The sequence below is a fragment of the Vitis vinifera genome, chromosome 4 (assembly GCF_030704535.1).
Source record: "Vitis vinifera cultivar Pinot Noir 40024 chromosome 4, ASM3070453v1".
Classification (NCBI taxonomy): domain Eukaryota; kingdom Viridiplantae; phylum Streptophyta; class Magnoliopsida; order Vitales; family Vitaceae; genus Vitis; species Vitis vinifera.
Window position 1 is genome coordinate 13,323,180 of NC_081808.1, and position 14,785 is coordinate 13,337,964.

Here is a 14,785-nt window from a genome sequence, read left to right on the forward strand (position 1 = left end):
ATTCCCGATACCTTCCTTTTCCTTTCACTCATACCTCTCTCCTTCATTCTCTTCATCCATCGCTCTCTATCCAAGACTGCATAGTAGGAAGACCCTCTGTTCAGCCAGAAATCGAATTGTTTGGATTCAAGATTCTATGCCCAATTCGGATTGCAGATTATTCTACCCCAGCCTCTATCTACTCGAGTTCTTGAGAATTAACATTGATGAAAACATAGGTCGCCCTATGTTGCCGTCAATTCCGAATGAGAATGCATATCTGAACCGTGTGGTTAAGCCTATTTATGACCTATGTGTTGAGGTTGAGGGAAGCATAATGGGAACAACAATTTCAATTGAGAAGAACAACGGTCCCATTTATGCATGTTGTAATAAGTCAGTTTTTCCGATCATAATATCAGTATTCAAATCCTTGGTCTATGGAGGAAGATAATTTGTTTCAGGAGTTGAAATCGGCAATACACCAAGTGTTCTCAGTTCCCACTGTGTTTGCATCCACCAGGTGTTCGATGATTGGTCCATGAGAAGCCAAAGTAGAAGGAGGAGTTCATCGTAGAATGGGATATGGCAAACAACAAGAATACATGAAGCCATTCAAAGTGGAAGACGATATGTACTCAATCTGCTATAAGTTGGGGTTCTATTGTGTGGGTTTTGGGCAATCATGTATTGTTTTATTTGAAAATTATCTTTTATTCAATGTTTATTTTTTATTTATTGATTTAGCTGTTTTTTTGTAAATATTTTTAAAATTTTTATTATAATGATAAAAAATTATTAATTTTAATTAGAAAAGTTTTTTTTTTTTTGAGAAATTAATAGGTAATCATATATTATTTTATTTTCAAAATTATCTTTTATTCCATCCTTTTGTAAACATTTTTCAAAATTTTATTTAAATAAAAAATTTATTTTTAGTTTTTTTTTAACAATATATATATATATTCTTTTGAAAAGTTTTTTGTTTATCATACTATTTTCTTTTTGTAATTAAAATTATATGTCATTTTTGGTAATTTATTAATATTAAAAGTGTTTTTATACTTGTACAACATATTATCAAAAACATTATTAGAATTGTTTTTTCTGATTCTTATATAACTGTTTTTCATAAAAATAAAATACTTTTAAGAACAACACTTTTATTAGAATTACTGTTAAACGGACTTTTAGTTATGACTTTTTTTCTCCCTAATTTAGGAAGGATCTTTAAATTAAAAATTACCCTGTGTTCAAGTTTAAAAAAACATGTCTAAATAGACCTTGAAAATAAATAAACTAGGACAAATGAAATGAATTATTGGGACATGAAAATATTATATAAATTCAGATATACCACACTCATTCTTTAGTCTCGAGACTTTCCTCTCTTTCACCTCTTTTTCTTCTCCTCTTCTCTTTTATGGACCTTATCGTCGTCACGATCTCACCTTCTTGTTCCAAACAAATTTTTTCCCCTGCTAGCTTAGAAAGTGAAAGAAACTGGAGGTAGGAAGACGAGGCTTTTGTGTCTCATCTATGGTGGCGTCTCCCCGAAGTGGAATCTAGGGCTCGGCGGAAAGAAGGGGAAGTGAAAGGCGGAGGACTTTTGAGTTTTATTGGCCGAGAGGCTAGGGCACGGTGTGATTTGGTTCGATCTCGGTGTGGAAGCTCGGGGAATCAACTTATTACGTAGTGGTTTTGTGGTTGTGGGATTTTGGAAACCTTAGATTTGGGTCAGGGTTGTGTGGTTGGCTGATTAAGCTAGGGGCGGGGCTGCCCTTGCGATTGACTGGGTTTTCATGCTGTCAAAACCACTGCCTTGGGATCGGAAGGACTTCTTCAAGGAGAGGAGAGGAAGCACGAGAGGTCGGAGTCTTTAAGTTTGCTGCAAGATAGAGGACTCGCATCAGGGTTCTTGGGAGTTTGCTCGTCGGAATCGGCTGACTTGCACCGTCCTACAGGTGAGTTGAATCCCACTGGGTTCTTGATGATGTCGGTTTTGCTTTATACCAAGAAAAATAGTCGGGTTCTTGGAAAATTTGGTCTCCGAGCCCTTTTGTTTTTTATGAATTGTTCCTTTTAGGTTTTTAATTTTGAATTTATTCTCTCATGGAAGAAGCACGAGAGGTCTGAGTCTTTAGGTTTGCTGCAAGATAGAGGGACTCGCATCAAGTTCTTGGGAGTTTGCTCGCCGGGATCGGTAGACTTTCGCCCCCCTACAGGTGAGTTATGAATCCGGGTTCTTGATGATTGTGATGAAATTCGTAGGTTTTGGTTTAAACCAAGAATAATAATAGGGTTCTTAGAAAATTGGATCCGAGTCCTTTTGTTTTTATTTTTTATGATTTGTTCTTTTTTGGTTTTTAATTTTTAATTTTTAATTTATTCCCTCCACGGGTCTGATTCTTTGTTTTGGGGAATTAGTTTTTGATGATGATTCTTTCATGGTTATTGTAGATCTGTTTTTTTTAGTCCATTCGTTTGTTAATGTGCTGTTTAGTTGTGCAGAAATTGTAATTAAAAAAACAGATAGTTTTTTAATCTTTTTAAGTCAAATAAAACTACCTGTAAGAAAGTTCTAGGTTTTGAATTTTTGAAGTTTCATCGTGTTCTTTGGTATTTTGATTTACCATGAACTTTTTTTACCTATCAAAAAAAAAAAAGGCTGGGCTAGAAATTCATAAACATCAACTTGCTCAAATCCACGATAGAAACCCTATCAAAGCTAAAGGTTAAAATCCTCTCCCTTCTCATCCTACCATTCATCAATTAAATTATTATAATGATTTTTTTCATGAATAAATGAATAGAAACAGATAAGTAGCAATTTTTAGTGAAAGATAACCTTGAAAATGGAAGTTTCTGAATCTAGGCTTTGGACAAAAACTGTATCACCATGATCTCTTCTCTCTTTTGAACTTAAAGGTCTAAATCATGCATAGACTGTTATGTGCGACATATTTTTATGGTGCCAAAAACCTTTATCTTCCAAGAATTAGTGCATAACTATCATGAAATTCAGCAAAATAGAGTATGACTTAATCCACCTGAAAATTCTAGAACTAGAGCTTTGTTTTGTCATTGAGTCATTTTCTAATTCATTACTGAAAATTTTACATTATTATTTATTAGTACAGTATCAACTATCAGACAAACTTGTATTTGTCTCTTAGAAGGTTTGAAACCTCTAATTGGTGATACACTCCTTGTTGCAGGGACACTTTTCTTTGCCATGAGCAATGTTGGTGAGGTGGGTAAATATCAATACACTTGAATATGATTGTCACATCATTTAGGGGCTTTTGACTCTGGAAGATTTCTGATTAATGTCATTAAATTTTTTCTTTTTCTTTTGAAACAATATGCCCCTTGAAGACTTGCTTTGAATAAATAAGATTTTAACTTGTTTAGCATTGTCTATTGTTGTCTTATTATATTAGGGAGAAGAAAAAATTACACCTTGATTCCCTTATTCTCCTTTTCAATTCTATCTAGGCAACATCCTAAACAATTTATCATCTTTGAAAACTTGAAGACCTTCTACTTCTAGCTTTATCTTGCAGAAGGACAATGATTCCTGATCTATCTGAATGAGGTTTAACACCAAGAACCAAATTAGGCCTTGGACAACTCAGATGGAAATTTAATCTTGTCTGCATCACTGCTCCATCTACAAATTGACTTGAGCTTTTCTTATTTACTGACATTCTATTTTTGTACAGATTTATATACACTGGATCTGTAGAAATTATATTGGATATTGCACAAGATCTCCTCATAGCTACTGATCAGTATCTCTTGTAGGGATAAAGCGTCCCTGTGAGTGTACCATTGCCCATGTGAGTTAAGGAGCTCGATTTTTTGGATATGAATTCCTTTACTGCTTTGAATTAGATTGTGGGCACCTGATGACTCTTTTATTTTTATTTTCAAGGATATATCACTGGAAAATGTTTCAAGAATGCATGAGCTTTCGGAAGCCTTCCATGCTATTTCCTTAAGACACACATGCCTCTTGTCTATCTTGGAGTAGTTTAGTAAACTGAGTTCTAGGGCCGGGTATGTGATGCTTTCTCTCTCTCTATATATCTATTTATAACTGCCATTTCTACTAATAACTTACTAAGGAAGAAGTTGGAAATACTTTTGGAGTTGTGGGAAGTCTCAATGGAGGCAATTGCCTGGAAGCCTAAATATTTGTCTTACAAAAATCTTTAGCCAGCTTTTGATATATGAATTAATATAATTCAATACAAATGATTCACATGTGTACTATTGTCCACTCTAAATGAATACCCAACTAACCGAAGCAAAAGGAGGTTAGCGCAATGCAAGAAAAAAAAAACTATTTTTAAGTTCATTGGTCATTTTAGCTCAACATTGGTCTATCACTGGTAGAAACATGCCTCCGAAAATCATGATTTTCCATTGTTAAAAAAAGCCTAACCCACATAATTCGAGGCTATAATACAACTGACATTTGATTCTTGATCTCTAGCTAAATATATTGTACAAAAAGTGGTAAAAAATAAGGCTGCAGGTTGCTTTCAGAAAATTGGCTGCAGGTTATACATGCTTCATCATGTACTAGAAAATAAGGCACTAGTAACATAATGGTACACTCCGCTCAATTTCTTTTTGTTTTTTTAAAATAGATACTTCTATTTTTATTTTTGTTGTTATCATGAAATGTAGGTTACTTACTTTTTAACTTTGGGTATAAATATACAAAAGGAAATCTATAAGTTGTATCTAATCTTACAGAACTGTAATTTAACTAATACATCATTATTGGGATTGTCTTAATTTTCTGTTTTTTTTCCTTTCTCTGTTTGAGAACAAGGCTAAAGGTCATTCTGTCCATGATCTTGTTGAGATAGTTGCCCACCTATCTTCATACTTGAAGCATGCTTGACCTAAGTCACATGGAAAAAAATCAGGACAATAAACCTGGATTCTAACACTTCCTCAATCCAATAAAAAATGAGAGCTTCTCTAATTGGCTCTATCATGTTACTCTGCATGCCAATAAAGTTTCTGCTTTCCCTTTTGATTAGTTACAGAAAATAATAATAATAATAATAATAATAAAATTAATTGTAGGGATGGTTCTATCATTGAATCTTTCTGGTTCCAGCTAAACACATACCACAACTACCATGGATTTAGAAAACCATTAGGATTGGAGAGGTGGCAGAGCTGCCTCCTTCAACATTATACCCAACAGCACTGGTGCTGCAAAGGTATTAAAAGGACCTGTATCCATGGATTCAAAACCAATATGTTGGGTTGTCATGAGCCACATTCAGTTGATGCACTACAGCCGAATCTATGATTCTGTCTTCTCTAGTTGATTTTCTTTGCTGGGAAAGGCAAAGGAATTATTCTGCAAATACCACATTCTAATAGAATGGATGTAGAGCATATGGAAGGGTGGGATTTAATTATATTGTTGATCAAAATATAAATGTCTTTCTTCTTATAAAGATTAATATTTTTTTCCAACAACCAAGGGTGTTTGATTTTTTTTTTTCCTTAATTCATATCAATCCCAATTGAAAGGCACGATGAGTACAGAAGAAACTCAAATTTTATAAAGGAATTCATTTTCCTTGGTGGATGTTTTCCTTCATTCATTAGAGTAACAATGGCCATACTGTTGCATCAAGACACTGGTAAAAGCTAATACAATGATTTGGAATTAATCATCTTTCTTCCACTTTCTGAAAAAATTAATCTAAGAGAGTTGTGTAAATGCAGTGTGGAGCATCTGGAAAACATAAGAATACATTATCACCAGACACTCAAACGTTGTAGAGCCAACTCTATTTTAGTAATCCAATGTGAGGCTACCCAATATTCTTTAATAGGTCCATTATTATTTTGTGCTCCCTATGTTCTGTTACGTTGGAAAGCTCTACCAATAAACCATTTTTGTGTGCCGATTAGGTGTCTGACAGGCAACCGGCTTAATGGAAATATTCCAGATGGAATCAAGGGAAGGCAGAGCCGCACGTATGTTTTTCATCCAGCATCTTGAGTTAATTTTGCTTGAGATTTGATGTCCATCTTTTGTTATCTATTACCTTTGTTTTTATCTACCCAACGATACATAGGTAAGGTTGTACACATGCATACACATGAACTCCCCTATACAAACACATTCATCTCTGACCTCTATGGAGTTTGATTGTTGATTCTATTCTTGCTATTTGCATCCCTCTATCTGCAATGGGTCAAAGAAATGTTCTCATTAGAAAAGCTCCTAACTACTTGTTAGCTATTAGTTGCAAATTAGATTAAATTCCGCATACAATCTTCTTTAGCACTTATAACTTATACAATTCTTTCATAGTGTTTTGTATATTAGCTTTCATGGAGTTATATTGTGTTTAAAGAGTCATTTATGTTTTTGCAGTGAAATAGATCTTTCTTACAATAACTTCTCTGAGCAATCTGCACTACCTTCTTGTCGAGATAGCTTGCAAGAACTATTTCTTAGTAAACTAAACCTTGTCAAGCTTTAGGCGCAGTTTTTCTTTCATTCACTGTCTACATTAAATTATCTTCTTTTTTGTTTCATTAGGAACTTGTTCAGAAGCTTTTCTGAGGAGGGGAACTTGTAAGCTTTTTACTTTATAATTTGTGTGTGAAGGGAAGCAATTTGTATATGTTTATCTTGCACAACATTGATTCTTTTCTTTTCTTTTCTTTCTTTTTTGGACCAATGCTACATTAATTCAGAGAACTTGGTGGGTGCCTGGAAAACTATCCTTGTCAAAAAGGTGAGTACATAAAATGTGAGGTGAATTTCTCAGTTATTTTATCCTAGATGATTGAGACTTATCTTTGGTATTGAAATGAAATTATATCATCTCATCAAGGACATAAAATTTAGTTTTATTTATTTATATATTTATATATTTATTTATGTTTAATATAACCGATCACCATCTATAACTTTTCTGTTTTCTTAAGATCGTTATTCATTGCATATAAATTGTGGTGGAGAGAAATCTACTGTTGGAAATGTTGTTTATGAAGGGGATCAATATGAAGGAGGTGCAACAAAATTTCATCCTATGATTGATTATTGGGGATTTAGTAGCACTGGACACTTCTGGGATCATAACAAAACCATAAATGATTACATAGCACAAAATGTATCCGTACTTGGAATGAACCACTCTGGGTTGTACACCAGAGCACGACTTTCTCCTCTATCTTTTACTTACTATGGGCGCTGCTTAGCAAATGGGAACTATACAGTAAAAATTCACTTTGCAGAGATTGTTCTGCTATGACAAATAATTATAAAGTTATTCTGTTAAATTATGAAATCAATAGTTTTGTAACCTCAGTCAGTTATTTAACAACTTCATGAAAACCAGCTCAATTCCTCTATTTTATTTTATTTTTCTAACCAATTTACTCCCTGATATCTGCAATGCTAAAGAAATCTTTTTATAGAAAACATCAATTGAATGGAATTGTGTGCTAAGCATAGCATTCAAGCTAACACTGTTGTTTTTATTTTTGATATATTTCAAGCCTCTTTCTAATGGCAAAAAGAAGATACTCATTGCAGTTCTAGTTTCAGTATTGGTTTTCATTTTCACAATTTTGGGCCTTATTTTCTGGAAATGTTACTTTGGATAGAGAACATCAAGTGAACAAGGTAATGTAAATCTATGACACAAGCTTTGGTGTGACCATGTGAGAAGGATCATAAATATGTTTCCCAACTATTGCAGGAAGTAGGAAGAATTTGTGGCAACTTGAATATAATTATAAGTAGCCTATAGACTCAAACTGGCCATGACCTAAATAAAAAATAATCATCTAGAAAACATAAGAATACATTATCACTTGACACTCAAACGTTGGAGGAAAAATTTCTTGGACAATGAGAGGTAAGAAGCATAAACTCTGCACCAAAAGATGTATTATGTGCAGCAACTAGTTGAATCAAGAAGCCTTCCTCTTCCAGTAAACAGGTTTTTTGGGATATATATTACCAAAATGAAATATTTGATTAAAAGGATTTTGAGCACATGCCCTTGGAAGAAGACAAATCAAAACCTAGCATCAGACATTATTTTCAAGTTATTTCATATTTATAGCTTGTTGGGTATTATAAATGAAAAGGTTTGCAATTGGTTTGGTGGAGTCACATGTATTGTTTATACTATTGTTTTAATTCTATTTTCATCTATCATGTGCTAATATGGCAACTTATTATCATGTCAGGTTTTAATGCATGACTTCATTATAAGATATAATGTCATGGCACCTACGCTTGGACTAGTCTCTTATTTACCCATATTGGAGACATACTTCATTAATAACCTAGCAAGGTATTAAGTTGTTCTTGCATTACCTCATTTGCAGTTTATTTTTTTAATAATTGGTGTATTTTTTTCACACTAACGAAAACCAGTGTAAGGAGTTTGCAACTGGAGCTCAAGTCTCGCATTGAGGAGTTTGAGAAGCTTGACAAATTCCATATGGAACAAATGGAAGAAGAGGTTATCGCAAGAAATGCCCACATACATCAACAAAAAGTTGGTAGTTTGGAATGTTTTATGGTAGCTAAGAGCAGTGCAGAAGAATTTTCAAAAACTGATATTGTTGAAGGTATGTGCATTAGTCCTTTGCTTCGCTTGATTTGATATGCACTTTGATTCTATAGTTGCTTGATCTGTTCCTTGTGTCTTCTTGAAAATTTATTCACTTTCCAAGTTAGGTTCAAATATCTATTTTATTCTCATTAGTCATTTTTCTAAGTAAAGATATTGACATTAGTTATTTTGTATATTTTAACCATTTTTTTTTAGGATTTTAATCTTTTTTTCTTCTTATGCAAATAGATGTATTATTTGATCTCTCTTGGAAAGAGCTTTTCTGTCTCGAAGAGTAAGACGTGTTTGATCATGTATGTTCATTAATCAAAGGTTTCTCTAGTCTCACTATCTTGTAAATTAAATCTTGGGGAGAGTCCTAGGCCCAATCTGAGCGTTCTTCCAAAGGTGGATACTCCATCTCGAGTTACTTACGATTTGTTGATAATGTACTGATCCTTGATTGGGTAGCCTCACATTGAATTGCTTTTAAAACCTATACTTTTTTGCTTCTCAATATTGTCCTCATTCTGGGGTCTAATATTGGTTTCAACAACTCCAAGGTTGCTTGAACTGCATGCTTGAATTGGATGCATTACTCTTACAAGTTTTCTAAAGAGCGAAAGAAAAACCTATTGTCTAATAATGAGACCCTGATATTTGGCATTTTGAAAAGCTTAATCACCGGTTTTTGGCTGCTAGATAACTTATGGTATGCGGTTACTGATAATGTTATTGATTTTATTTATGCAATTCATCCAACTATTGAAACCTTAGTTGTTGACTTGAGGAAAATGTCTCTTAGTTGCAAAATTACATTGAAAGTGGTACCATGCGTCCTTTCAACTGTTCTTGTAACAAAACTTAGTAGATATTTATTCATTATGTTCCATGTTGCTATTAACCAATGGACGCATATGGTGTCATGTATCCAAATAGAAATCTTAATTGATGGTTTTGGCTGCCAGGAAACATAATGGTATGCTGCTGCTGATAATGTTATTGTTGCTATTTATGCTACTCATCCAACTCCTATGGAGAAATATGGAAGTTGTGGTTGAAAAGGTTTGCAATAGGTTTGGTGGAGTCACATGTATTGTTTATATTATTGTTTTAATTCTATTTTCATCTATCATGTGCTAATATGACAACTTATTATCATGTCAGATTTTAATGCATGACTTCATTATAAGATATAATGTCATGACACCTACGCTTGGACTAGTCTCTTATTTACCCATATTGGAGACATACTTCATTAATAACCTAGCAAGGTATTAAGTTGTTCTTGCATTACCTCATTTGCAATTTATTTTTTTAATAATTGGTGTATTTTTTTCACGCTAACGAAAACCAGAGGAAGGAGTTTGCAACTGGAACTCAAGTCTCGCATTGAGGAGTTTGAGAAGCTTGACAAATTCCATATGGAACAAATAGAAGAAGAGGTTACTGCAAGAAATGCCCACATACATCAACAAAAAGTTGGTAGCTTGGAATGTTTTATGGTAGCTAAGAGCAATGCAGAAGAATTTTCAAAAACTGATATTGTTGAAGGTATGTGCACTAGTCCTTTGCTTCACTTGATTTGATATGTACTTTGATTCTATAGTTGCTTGATCTGTTCCTTGTGTCTTCTTGAAAATTTATTCACTTTCCAAGTTAGATTCAAATATCTATTTTATTCTCATTACTCATTTTTCTAGTAATATTTATTTATTATAATATTGAAATTTCTATTTATAAAAGTTTATAGTAAAATATAAACAATTTATTTAGGAGGCATTGGGATATACTTCTCAAAGAAAAGAAATTTTTTTTTTCTCTTTTGGGTCCTTGGGCTATTTAGGATGAGGTTAAAAAAATAATTGGAGGGTCCAACTAAAAATACAAGCCCATTGGGTCCTTTCATTTCAACAAACAAAAGACTGAAAATGCCCAACTAAAATGCAAGTCCATTGGGTACTTTCATTCCCTTGGTTGGATGCCTATTATGAAGAATTTAATTCTGAGCCCAACCTGGTCTAGATATTTTTAAGGGGTTCGGGTTCGAGCTTCGTTTTTATTTGAGGTGAGGCTCAAAATTCAAGTTGGGCAAGCCAATGGCCGAATTTAGGTTAAAAATAAATTTGGCACAACCCGGGTATATGGTGATTAAATTTTTAGCTTAAATATCAATTACAATACTTTAACTTAAACAAATTGAAGGGAAAAAAAAAAGAAAAAAAAAACCCAATTTGTGTCCCATATTAAATTTTCAAAAAATTATTTATATTTTAAATTATTATTTAATATAAAAATAATAATTAAAAACACCTAAGATTTATTCTAAAAATAATAATTTATTTTTAAAACAAAATTTTAAAAATAATAATTAAAACATTTTTTATATTTTTTAAACAATTTTTAAAATTAAAATGAAATAAAAAATAATTTTTAGAAACACAAGTAGGAATTGTTTCCATCTATTTTTTTTAAAATAAAAATAAAAATATGGGTATGTTTGATTATGTTTTTTAAAACTTGTTTTTAAGGTAAAGAATAAAAAATAGTTTTTAAAAGCAATTTTCAGAAAATATGCCAAACGGGTTGTAAATTTGGGTTCTTCTAAAAAAGATGAAAAATATTAAAATTTGGTTTTTAAATAATATAAAGATTTATTTAACTATAGGTTAAATTTCTTATTAAAATAAAAAAATTATTTAAAATTTTAATATTCTTATTTTGGTGAATATGTTACAATGATAAATACTTAGATATTATTTTTCAAACTTATGGTAATTTTAAATAACAATTAACCAAATTCCTTAAACTACTTTCTAATTAAATTTCCCTTTAATTAATTAACAACGATTTTCTAAAAAAAAATGGTAGTAATATTTATTTATTATAATATTAAAATTTTCATTTATAAGAGTTTATAGTAAAATATAAACAATTTATTTAGGAGGCGTTGGGATACACTTCTCAAAAAAAACATTTTTTTTTCTTTTGGGTCCTTGGGCTGTTTAGGATGAGGTTAAAAAAATAATTGGAGGGCCCAAATAAAAATACAAGCATTGGGTCCTTTCATTCCAACAAACTGAAGACTGAAAAAACCCAACTAAAATGCCCCATTAGGTACTTTTATTCCCTTAGTTGGATGCCTATTATGAGGAATTTAATTTTTAGCCCAACTTGGCTCAGATACTTTTAAGAGGTTCAGGTTCGAGCTTTGCTTTTATTTGAGGTGAGGCTCAAAATTCAAGTTGGGCAAGTGAATGGGCTTCATGTTAAAAATAAATTTGGCACAAATACATGGTGATTAAATTTTTAGCTTAAATATCAATTACAATACTTTAACGTAAACAAATTGAAGGAAAAAAAGAAAAAAGAAAAACCAATTTGTGTCCCATATCAAAGTTTTAAAAAAATTATTTATATTTTAAAATATTATTTAATATAAAAAATAATTAAAAACACCTAAGATTTGTTTTAAAAATAATAATTTATTTTTAAAACAAGTTTTCAAAAATTTAAATTTGTTGAAAGTTTGTTAAACTTGTTTTTCAAGTTAGATATTTTTTTTTTAAATTAATAATTGAAAACTATTTTTGTTGTAAATAACAAAAAAAAAAAAAACCGTTTTAAAAAACATTTTCAAGTTAGTTTCAAAATTTATATATTGTAATAGATTTTAACACTTAATAATTTTTTTTAAAAAAAAGGCTTGATAATAGTTTATTTGATAGTAATTTTAGAAATTATTTTTAACCTTAAAAATATTTTTTAAAGAAAAATTAGATGTTTAACAAAATTAAAAAATACTTTTAAAATTTTGAAAAATCATTATTGTAATATATATATATATATATATATTTTAAGAAACAATATATTGGTTTCCTAAAGGCACTTTTAGAAATGCTTCCACTAAAAACATGAGCCTAATAGTGACAATAGTGACAAAGAAATCATGCATTTGTGATCATCCTCTCAAATTGCAGTAGTGATAGACAAATGTATATCATGTTCACACCCCCTAAGACATGTTCTTGTACCCACCTTGGGTGTGAGAGACAAACTATAGTATTAGTGACAGATAAATCACACATTTTTATCACGCACCCGTGGCCCTATACCCATGATTGACAAATCACACATTTGCTATTGCATGCATGTGGCCCTATACTTGCCATGAGAGGCATAAATCATGGTAGTAGCAGACAAATCTTAATCCTCCCAAATCATAGTAGTAGTAGATAAATCATACATTTGTGATTACATATAATTAGACAAATAAATAAATGGGGGAGTGATTTCAACTCGAGACCTCTAAATAACCTAAAATCTGATTATGTTAAGTAATCAATTTTCCTTAAAGTTTTAAGTTATCAAGAATTGGACCCATATTTTGTATATCATATTCTAACAAAAGCAATATTAGTCTAGGTTAGGCTAATCTACATAGGTGGTCTAAAAATATTCTTGGCCCCTGACCTCCAAACCGGTTTCTCCTATTGGCAAGAAATAAGTATAATGACCAAAGAACTTGCTATAATCCTTGGTCTAATTGAAATGTAAGTTGGTATTCCATGAATTGTTTGGGGGAATATAATTGAATTTCATTTATTATTGTATTTGGGAGTTCAAGTCAGGCAAGACACAATAAGTTTTTGTGAGCATGTTAGATACATTAAAAATCAATACATGAGGAAGTTCAAATATGATCATTAAAAAATAGGAACTAGAAAAAAGGTATTAGAATGTGCAGTAAATTGCAAGAGACAATCTTTTGTGTTTGACTTGTTCAAAGGAAGGGATGTAAGCATGGAATCCTATAAATATACAAGCTTTCTAGTTGTCTTACCCTCAAACCCCCTCTTATTATGGGATGTTAGTTCCTTTTCTTAATAATTTTTTTCTATTTACTTCAAACCTCCTCTTATTATGGGGATGTTAGTTCCTTTCCTTAAATTTTTTTTTATTTACTCTAAATTCTTGTTTCATGCAGTATTGTTTTCTGGTTGGAAATTTATGTGACATGGTTAATGCACAACTAACATGATTTCCTATTTAAGATTTTTTTTTTGAACCAATGATTGCATAAGAATAACCCATTACAATTTAACCTTTTTTTATGTCTAGCATGGACACATTGAAGAGACATCTTCCTATTTCTGGACTAGAGGGACTTCATGAGCTAAGGAAAATTGTTGAAAGGTTTGAGGAAAAGATTTATTCTACTGCCACAAGCCAGGTATATCCATCATGCTAGTATTTACTCAACCATTCCTCAAGACCTATGAACATTTTTTGTATCCATCCTTAGTGTAAAAGATTAAAGTGCAAAACTTGATATTATCTTATCTTACTTTGTCTTTAATAATTTGATGAATTGATATATTTTTATTTTTACTTCTAATTCAGTCCGATTACTTTTGAAAAATATCTTTGAAGATGTTGACAATGGAAACAAAATCTTTTAATGCTACAACCAATTCTCTACCATCCAACTCTGTTGGTCACAACAAAAAATCCCCTAATGACAAGAAATCCCCTGCTAGGAAAAAGACCCTCAGATCCAGGTAACAACATGAAGAAGTAATGTGTTTTTTTTTATGAAATGCAACAATCAAAATTTTGCTTCTATGAACTGCAACAGTGGAAATTTTGCATTTTATGAAATGCAATGGTGGAAATTTTGCTTTTTATGAAATGCCACAATAGAAGTTTAGCTAACATCTCATTATATTCTTCTTTCATTTTGTAGTTACACTTGACATGCATTACATTTATTGTGTGCACCCATGTATTATATGTGTACATATGTGTATAATTCTTTTTCTATTTCCATGGCTACACATTCCTCTTGTTAGGCAATAAAAAATTTGTGGCTGAGCTTAATTTATGCAGGACGATTTGTATTGAATAGGGTATGGAAGCAGTCAATGGCTGCTTCTTTCCTCCCTTCCTCTAGGTTGGAGGGATAGGGTTATGGAAAGGAGTATCGAATTAATTGGAGCAATGGTCTATGATTTGAGCTCTTAGAAGCGCAAAGGAGGGGTGCGCATGGGAGTAGCTTGCTACTTCTTTTTCCCCTTTCCTTTGGATTGGATTGGGGGGTAGGGATAGGGTTGTGTGTTAGCATCTTGACTTGGATGATGTGGTACCAAGGCCGCATTGGATGACGCTTTGCACCCACGAGT

General features: G+C 31.9%; 1 non-coding gene across 12 annotated transcripts; it reads left to right on the plus strand.

The window, feature by feature from the left end:
• The first annotated feature begins 1,346 nt into the window (after positions 1-1,346).
• On the plus strand, positions 1,347-14,318 carry LOC104878199 (uncharacterized). 12 transcript variants are annotated; one of them, XR_009465510.1, is made up of 13 exons: positions 1,347-1,943; positions 2,099-2,204; positions 3,198-3,232; positions 3,705-3,821; positions 3,917-5,825; positions 5,932-5,997; positions 6,401-6,604; positions 6,727-6,767; positions 8,233-8,339; positions 8,423-8,619; positions 9,572-9,668; positions 9,961-10,157; positions 13,725-14,318. It is a non-coding gene; the product is annotated as an uncharacterized LOC104878199 (transcript). The 12 variants fall into 12 exon arrangements; XR_009465508.1 differs by having other exon boundaries at positions 3,917-5,657; positions 5,743-5,825; positions 9,572-10,157; XR_009465513.1 differs by having other exon boundaries at positions 3,787-3,821; positions 3,917-4,041; positions 5,743-5,825; positions 9,572-10,157.
• Positions 14,319-14,785: the final 467 nt, after the last annotated feature.